The sequence below is a fragment of the Bombus pascuorum genome, chromosome 3 (genome assembly GCF_905332965.1).
Source record: "Bombus pascuorum chromosome 3, iyBomPasc1.1, whole genome shotgun sequence".
NCBI lineage: Eukaryota > Metazoa > Arthropoda > Insecta > Hymenoptera > Apidae > Bombus > Bombus pascuorum.
Genome location: NC_083490.1, coordinates 4,618,080 through 4,637,700, shown reverse-complemented (window position 1 = coordinate 4,637,700; position 19,621 = coordinate 4,618,080). Strand labels below are relative to the sequence as shown.

Sequence of the window (19,621 nt, the reverse complement as noted above, 5' to 3'; positions counted from 1 at the left end):
ATAAATGCAATTACAGGGGAATCAAAGGCCTTCAAACTTTCCAGAGAAAGCACAGGACGAAGAATCGAAAATTTTGTAAACGCACGACACTAAGCCAGTTATTGACGCAGCATACTCGTACCATCTACGTAGCGCGCTAAATGCGCACCGTGGAACGTTATTCGCGATATGTAATGCGCATTATGGCCACGGGACTGAACAGCGTGACTCCCTTTCGCGTAATTATTTCGACGCCAGTTTCTCGTGCATCTCTTTCTTCCCTTCGCGAAGCTCAGTCTCGACGCGACACTACCGTAGATGGAGACCGATCGTGCGAGAAACAGAGCTTTCGTCGTCGTCGACGAGCGTGTAAAACGCCAGCCTTTTCATTCTCGCATCCTGGCTGACGAGCGAGGAGCATCGAGGAAAACAGCCGCCTGACCGATGCGAGGGGGTGGAATGAATCGTTGGAGAAAGGATGAAGGAACGACGGAGGTGAAACGAAGGAGAGACCTGGAAACGGACAGCGACGAAGAGAGGTACAGTGGTTAAGGGTAGGTTTCGTTGAAGGGTGAAGGGAGACAAGGAAACGTACGAAGAAACGGGGTGGTTTTCGAAGAATCGAGAGTACAGTAACGCACGAAAGTATGCGAACACTCGTGGAAATATTCGACGAATATGCGCAATACAAAGTATATAAATATAATTAGGCACAGAAAAGATTCTGAAATTTCATTAGAACTGCAACGTGGTTCGATTATTACGATCGTACTGGTTACGTTTCAGAATAATGTGAAACCTGATGGCAAAAGTATTTAAATAGTCAAGACAATTATCCATTGTACCAATAAGCCTAAGTTAGTTTTTATAATTTTGTTGTTTATTTTCTGTTTGATTATTTAACGTTTAAGATAGATGTTCGTGCCGCGGATGAATGTTTTTACGAAACGTACGTCTGCGATAGATATTTTTAACTTCTATGTACGCTTTTACATCTGTTTCAAATGTTATCCACACAATGATCGTGACAGCGTGTTTCGTTACAGCGTTAATAAAATTTCCACGCGTTTTCTACGATACATGCACATCAAAAATTTCCCATGGTGAGAGTTGAAATGTTTTCGCGAGCCACTGTAGAAGAGTATGGAGAAAAAGAAGGGGAAGACGAAGGGTGAAAGTCGGCGTGGAAGAGAAACAGGAATGACATAGTCGGGGGTGGTGAGGGCAAGGGAGTGACGAGGGGCTGCAATAAGAGCAGAAACATCGGTGCCAGATGAGTGTGCCGTGAGTCATGCCGCATTCAGACCTCGACTTTTCTCTCTCCGCAATAAAACTCGGTAATATTACCGGGGTAATCTGCCCCGTGGGTGCGTCCGGTTGCGAATTCACCCGCCGGTAATTAAAGTCTCTCTCTTGGTCCCATCTCTCTTCCCACCGCAGGATTTCGCACACCCTCGCACTAATAACTCGAGACGCGGGGTGGTTATCCTCGATGCACTTGTTTTGTCGATTCTACGAGTGAGGTAGGATTATTATCTGGGTTAGCCGAGCTTCGACGTCTTAAAATTCAATCTTGAGGCATACATAGAGTAATCAAATGTCGTTGTATATTATGCGACAGCATTTGCTTTTGAGAAACTATCGTGCACTTGAGACTGAGACATAAAAGATATAACTTAGAAAAAACGAAGCTGGCACCCCGCTGGGGGTAGCCACCCACATGCTATATTCATTTTTATTTTATTTCTTTTTTCACCAATAAGATATAACACTTTACCAAATGTCCATAAGGACAAATTGTAAAAAACCAAAATAAAATAAAAAAAAAAAAAAAAACTTGAGTCTGAGCGAAAAAAGATGTTCTCATGAACGAGAAAACGAATGGATTTAAACCTTACGGTAAGATCGTTCGAGTCAATGAAAAATTATTACGGAAGGACTAATGAAACGTACAACGAAATAACGTCCATAAAGATTTTAACGAGTTGCCGATGATTTATCATAAGTCATGCATGTTCATCGTACCTCTCTGTTTCCGTATGTTCGTTTAGTTTATCGGTTGTATCGGTGCGTGTGAAAATAAATTTTTACGATAGTGGTTAGCCACAAGGCGAATCGAATTTGCGCTTCGCGTGACTCGTTCGAATTCGCTGGTTATTCGCTGCTTTTGAATCTTTTACACGGTGATTTTTAGACGCTGCTTGTTTTACCACCAGTAGAATTTTTAGGTAGCAAGCATGGCGGATTTTCGTGAATTTTGTTCGTTTCGATGTTTGTTTTATATTTAGCGGTTTCGACACAGTATAAATATGCATACTTTTGGCTGCGCGTTTTTCATTGCTCTAACGAAGGGAATTCATAGCGTGTACTGCTTTAGTTGGTAACGTTTGGAGTTCGATTATTGTCCAGCACACGATATAGTCGATGGTATAACGATATACGAGCCACTAGGAAGCCAAGCTGATCGCGAATCCACTTCTTAATTTCACTGCGTATTTAATTCTCATCATTAAGATTTAATTCTCATGGAACGAACGATACGCTTGCATAAGTTGATTGGTCGAGAGAGATGAGATAAATAGTGATAAATTTTAAAATATACTTAAAAGACAGCGTTTAACATCATCGGTTTTCTGTACTTTTCAATTTATGAAAGTGATTAATGTGGCTTCTGAACAATTCATATAGAAATCTTTTAACCCGCTGACGGTGTGATGGAGTATGATATACCACAATTATTAATCTTCCGTATTTTTCTCCCGCATCGCGCTTCTTTATTTCAACAAGTATTTGTTCTTGCATATAGTAATTACGAAAGCAACTAATAGTTCATTCTAGGTGACAGAAGAAGCAACGATAAGATGCAAGGTTCGTGTAATAAAAAAAAAAGAAAAAGAGGAAACGAACAAATTTGCCAAGATCGTGCAACGGAGGAAATCCTTGACGATGGTTATAATGAAAATTGTCTTCTGCATTATGTAACGTCGACTATCTTCTTCCACCGGCCGCATTCATCGCACGTGTCTACGAAAATAAAACGTCCCAGGGTTTTCTACGAATATACAGGGTGTCACCTGTCAAGCGGCCGACGTGGCCTTACCTTTGCGGCTCGAGGACGCGTGCAACTATTGTTCGTATGAAAAAAAACTTCGATTCAAAGGGAGATGCTCCGCGCCGAGATGAATTGTTCCGCAAATGCGGGTGTTACGGGCGGACTTTTAAGATTGACCTCGTCTCCTTTTTCTTTTCTTTTTTGTCTTCGGAATATAAAAGTCGAGGTGTCTTTGTTTTATCTTTGTTATCGATAGATTGCTGATTTTTATGAATTTTTTTTTTAATTTCGAAGGGCAAATGTACAGAGAACACGCAAAGTTACATAAAATATGCAAAGTTTAACGTCTATTATAACGTTTAGTAGATAAAACAAATTCCTGCTTGGGTTCCATTTCTTCGTTTGCCTTTATAAATATATGAATTTGCACGAATATCCGTAGTCTAGCTATCGGGTTGAAGATTACAGCGCCGATATCCGTACTTTTTTTTCTCTTTTCTACACGTTTGAAGTTTCTTTTTTACATATTTCTTTCTCGGTATTTCTTTTTCTCCTCTGTTAATGCTGCGAGGTGTTTTACGCGTTTGGACGTTACGTAACTTCGATTTGCGACGCTCTAGCAGACTGCATGCTTTCTATTTGCAGTGTCGTCTGACGTATTCTCTTCTCATCGTCAGTGTAATAAAGAAGTCGCGTTTAACGTTACTGTCAAGTTTTACTTTCCTTCGTCGCTCGAGTGATTTAAAAGAAACCTTGCGGAAGAGTTTAATTCGAAATAAAAGTTTTAATTAATATCCTTTTCGATCCTGATATTCTCTTTCATCGTAACATCACCAAAAAAAAAAAAAAAAAAAAAAAAAAAAATGAAGTGCGTATATCATGCTTCCCTTTCGGGTTTATTTACAAATTCGTAGCACATTCAGCGTAATGTGTCTTTAGAACCATTTTCTTATATCAACATCCTTTAGCGTACGTTCCAAACATTATCAGATGATTTACATGTTCTTCGGTTCAATTAATCACCGTCTCCTCGAATTCTAATTGAATCCCAAATAGTTTCTACGATATGACATTATAACTTTTTAATATTCCAAAACGTTTCCCGTTCTTCCCTCCGTCAATTTCTCCTAACGTATACTCCAAACATTATCAAACGACATACCACAAAGTTTTCAAATTCCACTAAATTCTTATGAAAGCGATGGTAGATTTTTTTAACCTGAAGTCCGTACTATAACGTTCATAGTATACGAACTGTTATACAGTGTATTATTATATAATTGCATTCATTATCGTAAAAAAAGACAAAAATGGGTACAACTTTAAATAATCTCGTAGAAAAATCTAACGCTACTCCAAAAAAATAAACAACGAAATTTCCCACTTTCGAATCGGTCCAGCCAGACCTGCTACCGGTGTCTTTCGTTTCATACCGCCACCGACAAAATTCGTTTTTCGCTACAAAAGCGTATCGTCGACGCGTAAGTCTATCGAGTTTCACGCGTCACGCCGAATCGCTAACGTTTTAATTATCAGTCGCGTTACGTCCGAAGGACGCAGAATTCCGGCATTATGCATGGCCGTTACATCCCGCGAGATAAATAACGGCGACGGATTAACGTAATAGAGTGATTAATCGGACGCGAGCACGTGCTCGACGCTGGATTAGAGCGTTTTACGCCAGGAACTTCACCGTGTGCTAGCTGGACAGCTCGGATCACCGCCGCGATGAAACCAGTTCTAATGGCTACACGGAAATTCCCAATCTCTGACGGGTTACCGATGAAACGTTGTTAGCTAGACACGCTCTGCTATTGGAAAATGGATCGCGCTGCTTCCGAAAATTGATATTGGTATAAGGAATTACGTGTCAAAGGAACGATACACCTGGCACTGTTTCGTCAATTATCGTTCCACGGTAGATTCGAGTCAATTTTAATTTATTCGACAGAGTATCATACAGGGTGTTTGTTTTTTTGTGATCTTTTTGTTATTCAGATAGGAATTGGAATTTATATCTCGATCAGTAATCGCTTGTTTTTGCTCTTTTTGTTTCTCTCAAATATCTATTTTCTTGGATCTTTATCGTAATAAAATCTGGCTTCTTTGCGGTAGAGAGAATTTAAGATTTATTATTTATATTATATATAAAAAGTAACTCGAAGTTTGGGAAATGTTAATTATTACGAACAATGATAAACTATTAAGATACTTTGCTTTGTTTCGTCGGTTATAGCTTGATTGATAATGACAATTTTAATACATTCGTTAATTTTATCGATTTAAAGATTATCTACTCAAATTTGAGGAAAATATGCATCATTGTCGATACGTACAATTTCTCGGTTCAATTTTATGCCAGTATTTCTTAGAATATTTCAAACTCGTCTTGCTTATTAAAACAGGGTTAAGACCGGAGCATAGAAATTGAAGGAGCGCGGCAGAAGCATCGCGGTGGAAGATGCGATTTTCGAGATACTATTTTCCCAAAAAGTTCATGATAAATTTTTGTGGAAGAAATTCGGTCTCTTTTAAGAAATCGCGTTTCTCTTATAGAGTCGTGGTTTTGAGAAATGCGCGTTGAAAAATTTGTCGACCCTCCAGCACGGGTATTTATAGAGAGATATTTCTATCCGAGTGAAAATAGTATCTTCTACCTTATGCGAAGGTCGTCGACCTATTTGTTCCCGATTTCCCGACTTTAAACGACGCTTCCTCTCGAGCAATCTCGTAAAACGTCTTCATTAATCGTGACTTAATCAAGTGGAAGGAACTTTCGGAAAACAAACGTATAAGTTTGTCGCCAGTCATCGACCAAGATTTACGTAGTCCTTGTCGCGAAAATATGGAGTCTTTCCAAAGTTCAAATTGGTCGATCAACTTCTCCTTCGTTTTTATATTTTTCGTTTCTACAAGTACCTTTTTAAATATTAATTAAATATCAAATATTCAGATTTGCATAGTTTCTTGTCACAAAAATATGGAAATCTTCCAAACTTCCAGTTGAATAATTAACTTTCCGATAATTTCTCTTTTTACAGATACTGTACAGCATTTATTTAGTCGATCTGGTAGTATAGAAATTGGACTTTGTTTTACACAGTTTATAAACATAAAACAAAATTGAAACTAAACCAACGGGTGACTGGAACAGCATAGAGACACAAGATCGGTTCTTTCGATACGTCTCTTTATTTTTAAATATTCTATTTTCCTAAATATTCTTCCCATTGAACTACGTTCATCTATTCATTCGTTCGTTGTTTCGTTCATTGCGCTATTCATTGTCGCTCTATTTTTTACTATGTTTCTTTTTATTCTAAGTTTTATTTCTTTTTAAATTCATTGAAATATCAATCAAGATTCTCTTCGAATTTACGTCGCGCCCATTAAAGACCGACCACGTTAAACGTTCCGAGAGCGAGACAAAAATGGAAATTTCAGGTTTCAGGTGGTTTCGAGGGAAAAGACCGCGGTTATCGGCCGCGCTGAAAATAATCTCGCGACAAACAGCTTCTCTCTTTGTTTACGATGTAATTCGGGCGACGCGACGCGTCGAGATTGCGCGCGAGTTTCAAAATTAACCGCAAGGTCAACGGAATCGACCATCGAGTGGCGATCTCCGTGCGACACGGTCGAGGCCAGTCTCCGAGATCTCGAACCGCCAACATCGAGATTCCAACCTAATCGATTCCTCTTTTTAAATTGTTCTGTAACTCTTGCCGCTCGAATCGTTTGAATAAAACCTTTACACGTTTTGCGTCTTTATCAGAAATTTAGAAAGTTTTAAATGTTCTTTTTATTTTCATTTAGCTCTAGTGTTCAATTTATTTTAATTTAGCTTCTCGATTTAGAATCCTCGTCGTAGGAAGCTTTTGCGCGTATAGCGAGTATCGTATATCTCACATAAAATATTCGTACAACTAATAATCCAGTTGAAACCATAAAGCGTTTCAATAACTCTCCATTCGAAAAGCAAGTAACCTCCAAACCAAATCCTCGAGTAGCAACTCTCAAACCCTGGGAATCTTCCAACCACCTCCGTTCAATTTATGATAACCAAAAAAAAAAGCCTGCTTTTCAATACGCAATATATTCCCACCATCAAGACGACGAAACCGCAATTCCAATTCCACGACACAATTCTTCTAACTCGCTCATAAATATACGAATCTCGTGCACGACACGCCGCAAGTAGTTCAGTTGCTTGGTGCAATTTCGCGCGAGTTCCCGCTAACCTGTATATTTTTTCATACGCCATTCTTTTATTCCTTATTCTCGTTTCGTTGTTTAAGGTATCCCTTCGATCTTTTACCATTGCTCGGGTGATGATCATCCGCGACACACCACAAGCGTATTATAGTTCCTAGGAACGATTTCGCGTGAGTTCTCGATAACAGTTAGGAAGAGAAATCGAGACCAAGTGGGAATATAAGCGATGGAATACGTCACGCCAGGACGATTTTACGTCGGTCTGTGGCAGCGTTATCGGGTTCATCGCACCCGAAGAAGCCGGCTATGCGTGCCGTTCCCGCCGCTCGATTCCTCATTTCTCCTCTCCAGGGACGATGAGGTCGCCGCGGCTACCAGAGGCTAACGCAACAGCCACGAGGGGATATATCGTACCGAAAGTCAAGGACGAAGGACCGGCCGGCTGGTGTATTAATTCCAAGGTCATCGGTGCCTTCGATCGTTCCTCCTACTCACGGCCACTCACAGCCGCCTCTGCTTCGACTATGCTCGATCGCGCGCGGAATACGTGTCCTCGACGTCGCACCTGTTGTCGACCTCCTCTCCCCAGCTCGTCTCTCGATCGATTTCCATTCGATTTTCTACGGTGAAATTTGGCAGCAGGCGGCAGGTTGAAAAGCAACTTTAGCATCTTGGTACTTTTGTATAAGCGTTCCTTTTCATTTCGAGCTTTTTAGCGTGATTTGTTAATAAGAAGACACACACACGGTGATGAATCCAATGGATCTAGGCGGCCTTCATTAAGAAATTCGGATTCTCGTGTGTAATTCTGTTTCTTCTATATCGAAGAAAAATAGGGAGCAAGAGAATATTCTTCCTAACGCGTTCTTTGTTGGAGAAAAATTGAAAGCGTCGAAGGTAGTTTACAAGAAAGTTTGACTCTTGTATCGCGGAGAAATTTAATAGCAGAAAGGTAGAAATAAATTTGAACCTTGACACTTTGTTCTTGATTTAAGCGTTTCGCTCGTGGAATAAGTCAAAGAACAACTTTTGTCCGGTGCATTTTCTTTTCTCTGTTCTAAGAACGACGGTGCTCTGTTTAAAAAGCGTAGACGCAGAAGAAAATCAAAACGTCTGGAAACCAACGCAGTTTCTTTCCTCCCTCTATTTAAATATTTCTCCCGCTAATTAGATATCTCGATTCACTTCTTCTTCGTTCGAATTGCAAGTGTCCACAGAGCTTTTTTTTTTTTCTCGGGTACACAGGTCGCAGTGATTGCTTTGCATTTTTCTGTGGAAAATTGATACAACGTTCGAGAAAGTTGTAATTGACGGAATTGGTAGAATATTTTTATTACGATCGGTATAACGTATATTAGAATTCGTACAACGTTTAATCAAGTATGACGTAGCAGGTCCAATTGGTACGTTATTTCTGTTGTGGAATTGAAGCAGACGATGAAAATTATTGTTTCGTTCTAATTAATTCTGAGCACTGTCACTATGATTTGTTTGCGTGTGATATTGATCAGAGCTATATGGCTTGGCGAGAGAGTGAGCCGAATTGTCGAGTCAACGTTGAATGCTAGTCAGAAATAGTTTTGAGGTTCTACGTGCATAGGCGGATATACGTGGATAATAGAGATGATGGATATCCATTAATGAGAAGCATTAGTGAAATTGGAGAGCAGCATTTCGATAATTCAGGTTAAGTGTTCAGAACCAAGCATATTATATACTAATAAGTCATTGATCGACTTTTAAATACACGAAATGAGACGCGTCAATTAAAACTGTCTTACATAAAATCGACAACGAAACGTAAAAAAGTTTTTTAAACGCGTTTATTCGTTTCATCCACTCTTGATATTCACTTGGAATTCCGTGTTATTAAATACGTAAATCGATTCCGTGTATTTGCCAACAAATTTTATTTACGTATATAATATAAATTTAATCATAAAAATAATTTTCACGATTAAGCAGCAAGAAGAAAAATTGCAGATAGCTATTCTTTGAAATATTTGAGAATAAGATGAGTTACTTCTGTAAAACTGATAAATTTGAAAGAACCGCATTAACTCGCTCATCTAATATCATAACAAAAGGTCCATACATTTTATACTGTAATAACAAAAAATTCTGATATCCTACGTTATATATACTACGATATTTCTCATATCCTACGTTATAATAATAAAAAGAAAACGTGAAACTTCAACGAAAGACGGAAAAATCGCGATCACGTTCGGTAGAATGGACGAGGTTGGAAGCTCGTTAGCTCCACGTCGACGTTGAAAGGCTCCATCGTTGACGCAGCTTCTTTTTGCCACCCGTTAATTACATTCTTGCCAAGGAACGATATTTAATCGAACGCGTGAATTTCACCGCGGATGATTATATATTGGGACACTGAAGGGATGTAGGCCAGAAACCATAAATAGCGCGTCCTGTCGCAGCTGTCGATGCGGAGAACATAATGTTCGAGACATAAAGGTCGGAGACGTCGAACGTTTCCATCCCTCAGGGGAAAATTCAATTTTCAAACGTCCCGCGAGCTTGTTTCAATCCCAAAGGAACGATATCGTTGGTACGCGTAAGATTTTGCAGCGGGATTACGTCTGATTCGGCTGAGATTCATTTCGTTCATTCGCGAAATGGCACACTAGTCTTGCAATTTTTACTGAAATTTACAAAAAGGTAACTCGTGTAGGATTGTTCAAGATTTTGAAGTTACCTAAATGTTTGTCATTTGTACGATTACATTTTTAATTTTTACGCATATTCGTCTATCACTTCTCCACAACTGACGTGAATTTAAATTACCACTGGAATAATCCAAATGCGTTTAACGGTATTTCCAATGTTTCAGAATGATAATTTCAATGAAACCGAGCTAGTTATTTCTAAAATTCTGTTCACGAATATCCATTTCATCATCTTTTCACTCGCAACATTTAACTCTTCTACCGTATGCAGAGTTTAATTTCACGAGAGAAGCCCCGAATGTTCTGGAAATAGGAGAGGAACATGAAAAAAGGAAAATAATCGAAAGTTGATTCGAACGTGTTATCGAGTGTCGAACGAAACGGCGCGGTAGTATTATTTGCTGAATACGAATGCACACATATCAGATGGTCGAACAGAGCGGAATAAAGAGCAATCGCAGCGGAGAACGTGTCGAGGCACGTGGGATGTGATGAAAAAACAGAGAGAAAAAGAAAGAAGAAAAAATAGAAGTAAAAAGCGCCAATAAAACCGACTCGATCTATAAAAGTCGATTGGAACACGTGAACGCCAGCATAATTCAATGTTAACGCGTCCACGTGACCACGCGTCATTCGCATTTATAATCCTCGATATTTATTCCTGTCGCTCGTTTAATTAACCTGCTAATGAAATTCAACTCTTTCTCATTCTGTTTCCCGCAAAAATATCTCGTTGCTCTTCTTATATAAATAATTATTTAAAACGCGTGTATTCAATGAAAATGATCGTAAAAATCGTCACACGCAATCGAATTATATATACGAATGATTCTAAAGAGAATGTCGTTCGGCTTTTCGATTAATTACGATCCTTTGTAATTATGATTATGAAACGTGAATTTCGTATCTTTGACGTGTCGTGAAAAGGGGACAATTTCTGGAATACTTTGTTTTCGTTGATTACAGAATGGAATTGATTTTATAATATTTTATAATATTTAGTAAACTGATGAAATATAAATTGCATGTAAATTTCGAAATTTAATTTTATCGCTTTAAATTTGCTAGAATTTTTCAGATCTACGAAAATTTCATATATTTTTACGGTTCGAGCGTTCAATTTCCTAATACACAATTAGCGTATCGCGTACGTTATACTACGTATAACATAGCAAGGTAAAGATTCTACGGAGATCAATTTCCTTTCACAAATCCGAAACACTTTAAATTTAGTATGTCTTCAGCTGTTAAAGATTCTTTCCTGCGATCGTTGATTCGAACCACTTGCAAGTAGAATACTCTCGTCATAGATCGGACAGTCAGACACGTCCATAACTCTGTGCTACCTTCACCTCTCTCTTCCCTTCCTTTCTAATAGAAACGTTGGATTGTAGCAGGCTTCTAATCGTTGAATAATAAGGTTTATGTCGAGTAATATCGATAATAAAAGCGAATCTTGGAACAACTCCCACTTCTTTAAAAAATCTCTCCTTCTTTTCGACTCTAAAATGATTCTTCCAACTTTTCAACGATCCACCCGGAATTCTTTGATCTTCCCAATTATATAGCGCACTTCTAATAAAAGATTATTGTTTATTGTTGTCGTTGCACGATTGTTAATTTATATATAATGAAAATAAACAGCTACACGTAATCGTGCTTCTCTCTCAATAGACGTTGATATTCATTTCGCTAAAGATACTCGTGTACGTTTCCCAAATTTTGTAGCTAAGCCAAAGACAATTCGACCGACCTTGTATCGCACGCGTTCTTGTCACGCGCAACCAAACCGTCACTAGCGTTTCGTGAATCGTTCTTCATCCTGAATCCTTCGTTCACACGAACTCTCACCCTTAACAGTCTTCCAAAATTCCTCCACCGATGCAATCAAAAATACAATCAACGTGATTCAACCGATGACGATGCTCAGCAATTAAAAAGAACGATATTCCTTTAATTAAACCTGCACGCTAGGAGCGTAACGTCCAACAGGAGACGAAGAAAGCTCAGGAACAGTGCGACTTGACAACACGAATGAAATCCGCCCGCATTATTTCGCACTTCTCGGCTGGCGGCCGCTGAAAGGCCGCGTTACTATTGCGAAGTTTTGTCGCCGGCTCGTTCTTTCTCGCTTTCGTGTCGCGGAAAATACGAAAAAAAAAAAAGAAAGAAAGAAAGGAAAACTAAGGGCCGCCGCCGGCCTGAAACGTCAACGCGGCGAGCGTTAATCCCGTTTCTTGGTTGCTTTCACGGGGACAAGGCGGGGTCAAATATCGTGATCTTGTTTGAGAAAAGTTGAAGCTTGGCTTAATTAAAACGCGAGGAAAGGGGGGCTTGGCTGTTGAAAAGCGCGAGCGGAGAAACGAAATGCGAGAAAGAAGAGACCTTTCGCGCTTGAACGTTCGAGAAGACGGAATTATTAGACGCGACGCTGCTCAAAAGCTTAGAAGCTTTGGTTGTGGGAGAGGAAGTGTGAGCACGGTTCCGATGCATCGCCTTTTTAAGCTTCCAGCCCTCTGTAATATCACGTGGCACAGAAGTTGCGTATCTGCGCGTCTATTTTTGTTTTATATTAGCCCGTATATTAGCTTCAAATCGTTTGTTTATATTTAGTATCAGCCACATTTGCTGGATTAAAGGAAAACATTCTCGCGAGTTGAAACTTTACTTTGTACGAGCAAACGCAAAATCCTTTGGTTAAAAGACCGATTTTATTTATGAATGTATGTGTTTTAAAAATATCTTCGACGTTGATCGTCTCATTGCGTAAAAGAACGGTTCGAAGAAAGGTTCGACGATGCTTGTTAGTTGCTTTTGAAAATGTTCAATTTTCATTTGATCGGAGAAAAGTGTGCTTTTACGTCAAATCCTGCAACGTGTAAAGGACGATGCAAGAATTTACAACGTCGATTGAAATCTATCACCCGTACCGCAAATACGAATTTCCAATCAATCACATCCTCCATAACTCACCTCGACAACCTCTGCCAAAAAAATTACCGCAACTCACCGTTCGCGAGGGAGAAAAAAAAAAGCAGAAAATGGAAGAAAGGAAAGCAAGATTTAAGTGGAAGAAAAAGACGCGAAACCACATCCTCTAAAGACCGAAGACTTGAAGAAAATAACAGACTTCCTGTTTCAAAAAGAAAAAAGAAGCAGGATAAACAAGAGAAATGGCAGACAGAGATAGCGACAGCCCCTGCCCTATCGAACAAGGATCGGCTTAATTAAAACATCATGGATGGAGGATAGTTAAGGAAGCGTGGAAGACCATCGTAGAAGAGGAAGGAGCGAGGAGGTTAAGCGAGTTGGAGGAGAAGCCGCGGCGAGCAAACCGACCGGATGACGGGGTCTGGGGTCACGGATGGGCGGTGGCAGGACTGGTTTCGGGCCAGTCAAGAGGAGAAGAGCAACTCTGCTGCTCTATCTGTCCGGGGCTTTACGTGCAATCTTCTACCGGGTGGGAATGTTCGAATGCACCGAAACGTTTCTGCCCCGTGAGAACATCCGATATCAGGTAGAAAAATCCTTTGGAAACTCAGAGAGAAGAATCGTAGTCCTCGATTTCCTCTTTCATTCTCCTCCTTGTCTTTTGTTCTCTTCTTTGTTGTGGTTTAGAGTCTCGATACTTTGAACGTTCAGTTCGTAGTGGAACATCGCCTAGACAATCCGATACGCTTAAAATAATGACAATTTACTTATTGGAGATTGCAATAGGAACAGGAGAATAACACGTTACGATACATCGGATAAATACATCGAAAGATACATGTCGAAGATATGTCGTGGTATCAAGAACGCATCTTTAGACGTCTGATAATTTTAGCTCAAATGATTAAGGACTAGGGTGCACAGGGTTAAGGGTAGTCACGATGAATCTTATTTTTCATTTTTCATCGATGATTTTTTGTTGGAATACAACGATATTTCACGTATAGGCACAATACCCTTACACAGACACCCACACAGGCATTTGAACAGGACGCTTTACACAGGTCATACTCGTTACTGTATAGAGAGGGAGGCTCAAAATATTTAAGGGATCATGGGTCACTACCCAAGTCTAGTCTGAAAGTAATTGACCAACAATCAACAATTCTTGCATACCTTGTTAATTATATCACTCGCTTATATACATCTGGTTCTGCAATTCTGTTTAATAAACATCAACAAAATATTATTTCAACACAAACATTGTGTCTTCCAAAGATTATTAATGTTAATTACAAGATTAAATTCTAAGATATTTGATAGCAAGAGCAAACGATGAAAAATACTTTGTTTTAGAAATTTTCCTTGTAAATCTGTGCCGTGTGTCTATTTCGATGGATAAGAAAGACTCGTTCTAAATTAAATGCGTTGCCCGAATCTAGCCGAACTCGTAATTCAAGCGAGCTCCTAACTTGCCGAGTTTCTTTCTTCCCGCGGGGAAAAAGCAACAATCACGGGGAAAGGATAGTGGAGAAAGAATGCCGAGATCTTCCCTTACGTTTGACGCGACAGCTGCTCGATTTCACGGAAGTTCCAGTCGACGGTGATTGAAGACATCCGCCTACACCCTTTTTACCCCTATACTTTTCTCGATCGATGTCACAGAAAGTGTAGAGTCATTGGTTAAAAAGCCATATCACCGTTCTAGTTATAACGAGTTTAACTTGTACGCAAAAGTGTATCTTTTAATACCGAAGAATCAGTGCAATAAAGTTGAACGAAGAGTAAGTAGGATAAACGAATTAAACGAAGCTCGATTAAACATTAATTGTCGTTGCTGATCCACGTACTCCATTCTGGTTGATCGATGATCGTTGGTTAAGTGAGGAAACTCACAACCAAACGTCTGCCCTTCTCTTAGGGAATTTGTAAATTCCTAAATAACAGTTTGTCATTAAAGATTTTTTCTTTGATACATTTTCAAAACTCTTCGTTAACTATAAGAATCTATTTGATACTGTAACGTATAAAATTTAATAAATCGACATCAGCAACTACGGTATTCGTTTGCAACGAAGTGTTTTAAAGCAAAAAATTATGGAAGAAAGAATTTCGCGAAAGAAAGGTTTGTCACAGATGTATACAGCTGTATACAACATCTCCAAATTTTTATTGGAATCTCAAACAACTGGATTCGCGTTCCGTCTTCGACGACTTCGCTCTTTCCTCCTGTTTATCCAAGAATTAGCAACAGGACTCTTTTTTGCAAGTAAACAGCTTGCAAGTAGTAAAGTGCTCAGGGTGTTGACGATCGCATTAGACGTGAAAATTAATGCAAATCCTATAAGAGCGTAGTTAGCACGTCGAGAATTGTTCCAGTATTTCAGCTTTATTATCTCTGCGATCTAGTCGCACCCTATTTCGTCTAACAGTGTCCCCGGCCGCGTTTTCTTCTTCTTCCTCTTGTCTCGAATTAACTCGCCGAGTTTTCCGAGTCCCAGATCCATCCGGTATGCGACAAGAACTTTCATGCGCCGACACCTGCTTACATCCATCTTGCCAACTATCTGTCTACGTCAAAATTACGCCCACTTTCTTCGTTTCGATACGCTCCATTTTTAGGAATCGAAATTGGTACACGAGCTACTTAAGTTTTCGTTCTACTCTTTAGTCTTTCGTTTGAGGATTCCTGCCCGTATTGGAATAATCGTATCCTTTTCAAAATAGTAACTAAATTTCTATTAATGTACTTTCTTGTTGTAAAGTTTATTTTACGGGTATTACGCAAAATATTTGTCGATTACATTCTTCAAGAAAGATTAATCGCCTCGTTAGAAATTTTCTAAATGAAACCAGGAGAAAATGCGCGTATTATACACTCAAAATCGAGAAAATATTATGGATAGTAACAATTTTGCTAAAAAACATTTGCAATTTATTTAATACTCGATGTCTATGGCAAATATCAAAACTCTACTAAAGAGAGGAGATATCCAAAGACTTTCAAAAGCAAAAATAGTAAAAGAATCACATTCTTCTTTATCCTCCCTTTCATTAAACGAAATTTACATTCGAGAAGAAGGGAAAAGGGTGCTTCGACACGGGTCGCTAGTCGGAAAGAAAAAGGGAGAAAAATAAAAGAATACCGCGGAATTATTATTCAAAGAAGCATCTTCATCGGAGTGTGTATAATCATTCGCCGTGTCGCGATGCTTCTTCCGGAGGCGGAGGAGTATCGTTCAACCGCGCACAGACCGACGTTCCTTCCTTTGTATCCTGATTCCTGCGCATCCTGGCGCGACACGCGCGAACAACGGAACCACCCGTGACAAATTACCCTCGAAAACTACCGGCCGAAAGAGAAACAAAACTATAGACACCGGCATGATGTATTAACGCGCCGACTTCCATACATTCGTAGAGGATGCGCGGGTGGAAAAGGGGCGAACGCGGAGACATCGGGTTTTAACTCGCGTCGTTGTTTCTGTTGGCTCTTTGACGAATTAATTTCGACGAAGCAAACCCAGCGACTATGCGGTGTTAACGATGGCCCGGTTTTTCGGAAAGCAAACGTTGCTCGCAATTGGCAAGTAGATTTTCGACGGTGCTTCAAAACGAAAAGGGTTTCTTGCGTCTGCTGTGGAAATTCGAAGGGTTTCGTGGCCTTTGTCCCGTTCGCCAGAATTCTGCCTTTACGAGGTTTTCTTGTTGTTTATTTGCAGGTTGTGTCGGGTTTGCGGAGGATGTTTCTTTGAGATTTTAATTGGTTTTCGCGTGCCCGATGTTGGAACAAATCGCGAGTTGCTTTTAAAAGTTTGGAAAATCGTGACGACGTCGGCAAAAAGCATTGAGAATACGTAACATCGCTGAATTTATCGATCGCATCGTAATGGAATCTATATTTGTGGATTCCAAGAATTTGATATAGCTTTAAGAACTAATTCAACTTACTTCTAATATAACGTAGGATGTGAAAATATTTGAACGACATTCGTAAGTAACTCTATATACGTCAGGTATATCACAATAGTATTCAACTTCAACAACCGCGTTTATAAAAATAATCGTGAAGATCCTCTCTTAAACTCGTTATAAAAGTACCAACAGCATCTTTATCCTGTTACAAATGCTTCCGATATTATCGACGTCAATTTGAAACAGCAACAACGTCACCTGTATTTTACTTATTTTGTATCGCGCTATATCGCTTTAATCTCTTAAAGCATAAAATCAATTTCTAATTCTAATTCTATGGATACGTAGCATATTTAAGATCCCTACTCCTAATATCAAAGATCTAGATCTTTTCAAGCCCTCGCTCGGGACAGGCTTGGAGAATTAAAAAACATCTTCCGTCAAGAACCCGATAATTTTTCGTCATAGCAACGTGTCGATTTTCCGAGGGAGCGTGTTTCTTTTTACTCGCGGAAACACGACCGGTCGACGGAATAGGACCGCGATAAATTAACGCGCGTATCTGACGTGCCACGCCGTTTCCTTCTCCCTTTCGCGACCCTCCAGCTGCTCGACGACGACGATTTCGTTTCACAGAGTGCCACGGACAGCTCTCGTAAAGAGGATCGATCGCACAAAACCTAACCCCTCCAGCTCTTTCGGTGTTTCCAACCTTCGGTAAAATGCTCGATCGATGAATGGTGTTTAAACATCGTCGATTGCCATCGATGGGATATATCTGAATATTTTCGACGTTTCAACATTTTGTCGCTTTGCATTTTTGTTCGAGTAAATTGCCAGGGGTGGTTTTGTTCAATGGTGAAATGCGCTCATTAATATCGGAGCATTGACCGAGATTTTTAATTCGGATTTTAAACGATGAATATTTTCCGATTTAAATAGAAATGAAAAACAGGGATTTTAACGTAGGCGTCGTTTAACTTTGGTACCGAAAGAGGAGAAAATTTAGAAATCGACGGAGAAATGTATCTCAAGGCAAGTTATTCCGAATGATTTCAATTACTGCGTTTTGTTTACTAAATTGCAATATGATTCGTAATTTAAGCATTTCGAATTGTGACTTATAATTGGACGAGGAATTTTCGTTTATTTATAGGGAAGTTACAAAGGAATATAAAATGTTGAAAATGTTGCGCTACTTGTTATAAAATTTTTTAACGAGTTTCCTTCTACGTCTATGAAAAAACGATGTGAGTAAACACTCTCAGACTAGTCACGATTTAAACACGCTAAAATGTTCTAAACTCAATGCTAAAGATACTCGAGATTTTTTTGACAAGACTTTTAGAAAAGTTGATCGTTCAAGAGAATTGCAGATATAAAACGGAGAAATACGGAGGTTAAGTTTCCTACATCTTATTACATATAGTTGGCTCGTATAAATTTCAGTTAATCAAGTATGTGGTGCACTTTGTTCGAGGGTGGAGAGCATATTTAATTTAACTGGTCTTGGAAATTTCACGAGCACAAGGTACAAGAGTACAGAGTATGAGAACAATCTAATTTTACTCCATACTCGTCAGACAAATTCTTAGTTGCTCTTTGTTACTTGCACGCTAAACGGTACATTAAATCTACGCGACCCAGTTCCCTCCGCTCTTTTATTCAGAAAGCGTGACTCCGTTCTCAAAAATCGTGACTCTGAGTCAGCATCGTGTGACACACCAAAAATTTGGGAAATAGGAATCTTGCCAGCCAGATAGTCGACGCTTGGCGTATCCACTTGCTCGTGCATTAACCTGTAACCGCTAACTAAACGATCTCTAACGAAAAGGTAGAACAGGTTAGATCCCATGGAAAATTTCATCACAAATATCACAAGAAAAGTCAACATGCCCGACTCGTATCAGTTTGCTCGCGTTTCTCTCAGAACCTGTAGACAATGTTTAGTGCCTCGATTAAATTCGATTAAATTCTCGTTACTATTTCCACTACGAGTTGCAACTGATAAATTCTTTCGTATAACAATAACAAGCTTGATAATAAAACAAACGAAATCCTACGAGTCAAATTTATAGCCCGCCGCCACTCGAACGATCTACGCTGCAAACAAATACGTGAAATACGATAATAACAATCGTAAGATCGAATACGCGAAACTGACGCGTATAAACAATTTCGTGACGAAGTGCGTGTTTAATTCGTGAAATTCCACAAACGTCAGCAAACTTTCGCGACTAACTGTACTTCCAAATAACATCGAATATCTCTTTTTCCTTCGACGAATATAAATATTCGTTGTGTCGCACGCGTCCACAGCCTCGATAATTATTGCTCGATGGCTGTGTTCCTTTCGAGAAAGTCTCTCTTCCCACGCGTACTATGACGCTCCCCGTTATTTGCATATCTCCGCGTGACACGGTCGAGACACAACAGACAGAAGAGAAATTGCGGGGACGAGGAAGAGAAAGAGAGTCGCAACCCGATAAAGGGGGTGGAGAACGCGTCGCGCCGGGGTTGCTGAAGAGCGGAGCCACAGAGATGGAGGAAGAATCGCGACCGCTTTAAAGTAAGATTTTTTCGAGCAATGCTTTCGAGCCTACCGCTTTGAGAAAAGAGTGGCCGTGGGTTTAATTAACTCGGCATTCTTCAGCCGCTGGGGGATGGACCAAGTTGAGGAAGCTCGGTGTACAGGGTGGGGGATAGACTTTTTCAAAATAATTACGCGACGATTCTGCCTGAAGAGACAGAGAGAGAGAGAGAGAGAGAGAGAGAGGACGCGCCTCGTCTGTTCTTTTGTCGATCGATTTGAAGAATTGCGACGCCATCGCAGCGACGGAGGAGA

At 39.7% G+C, this 19,621-nt stretch overlaps 1 protein-coding gene and 1 long non-coding RNA gene across 3 annotated transcripts in view; one reads left to right on the top strand and one right to left on the bottom strand.

The window, feature by feature from the left end:
- LOC132905603 (uncharacterized) overlaps positions 1–16,974 on the top strand; it is a 70,804-nt gene extending 53,830 nt beyond the window's left edge. Inside the window, exon 3 of the long non-coding RNA XR_009657829.1 lies at positions 16,584–16,974. This is a non-coding gene — a long non-coding RNA (uncharacterized LOC132905603). The remainder of the gene's footprint in view (positions 1–16,583) is intronic.
- Positions 1–19,621, bottom strand: part of LOC132905578 (serine/threonine-protein kinase NLK) — a 235,137-nt gene that overhangs the window by 35,098 nt on the left and 180,418 nt on the right. The gene's annotated exons all lie outside the window — the stretch shown is intronic.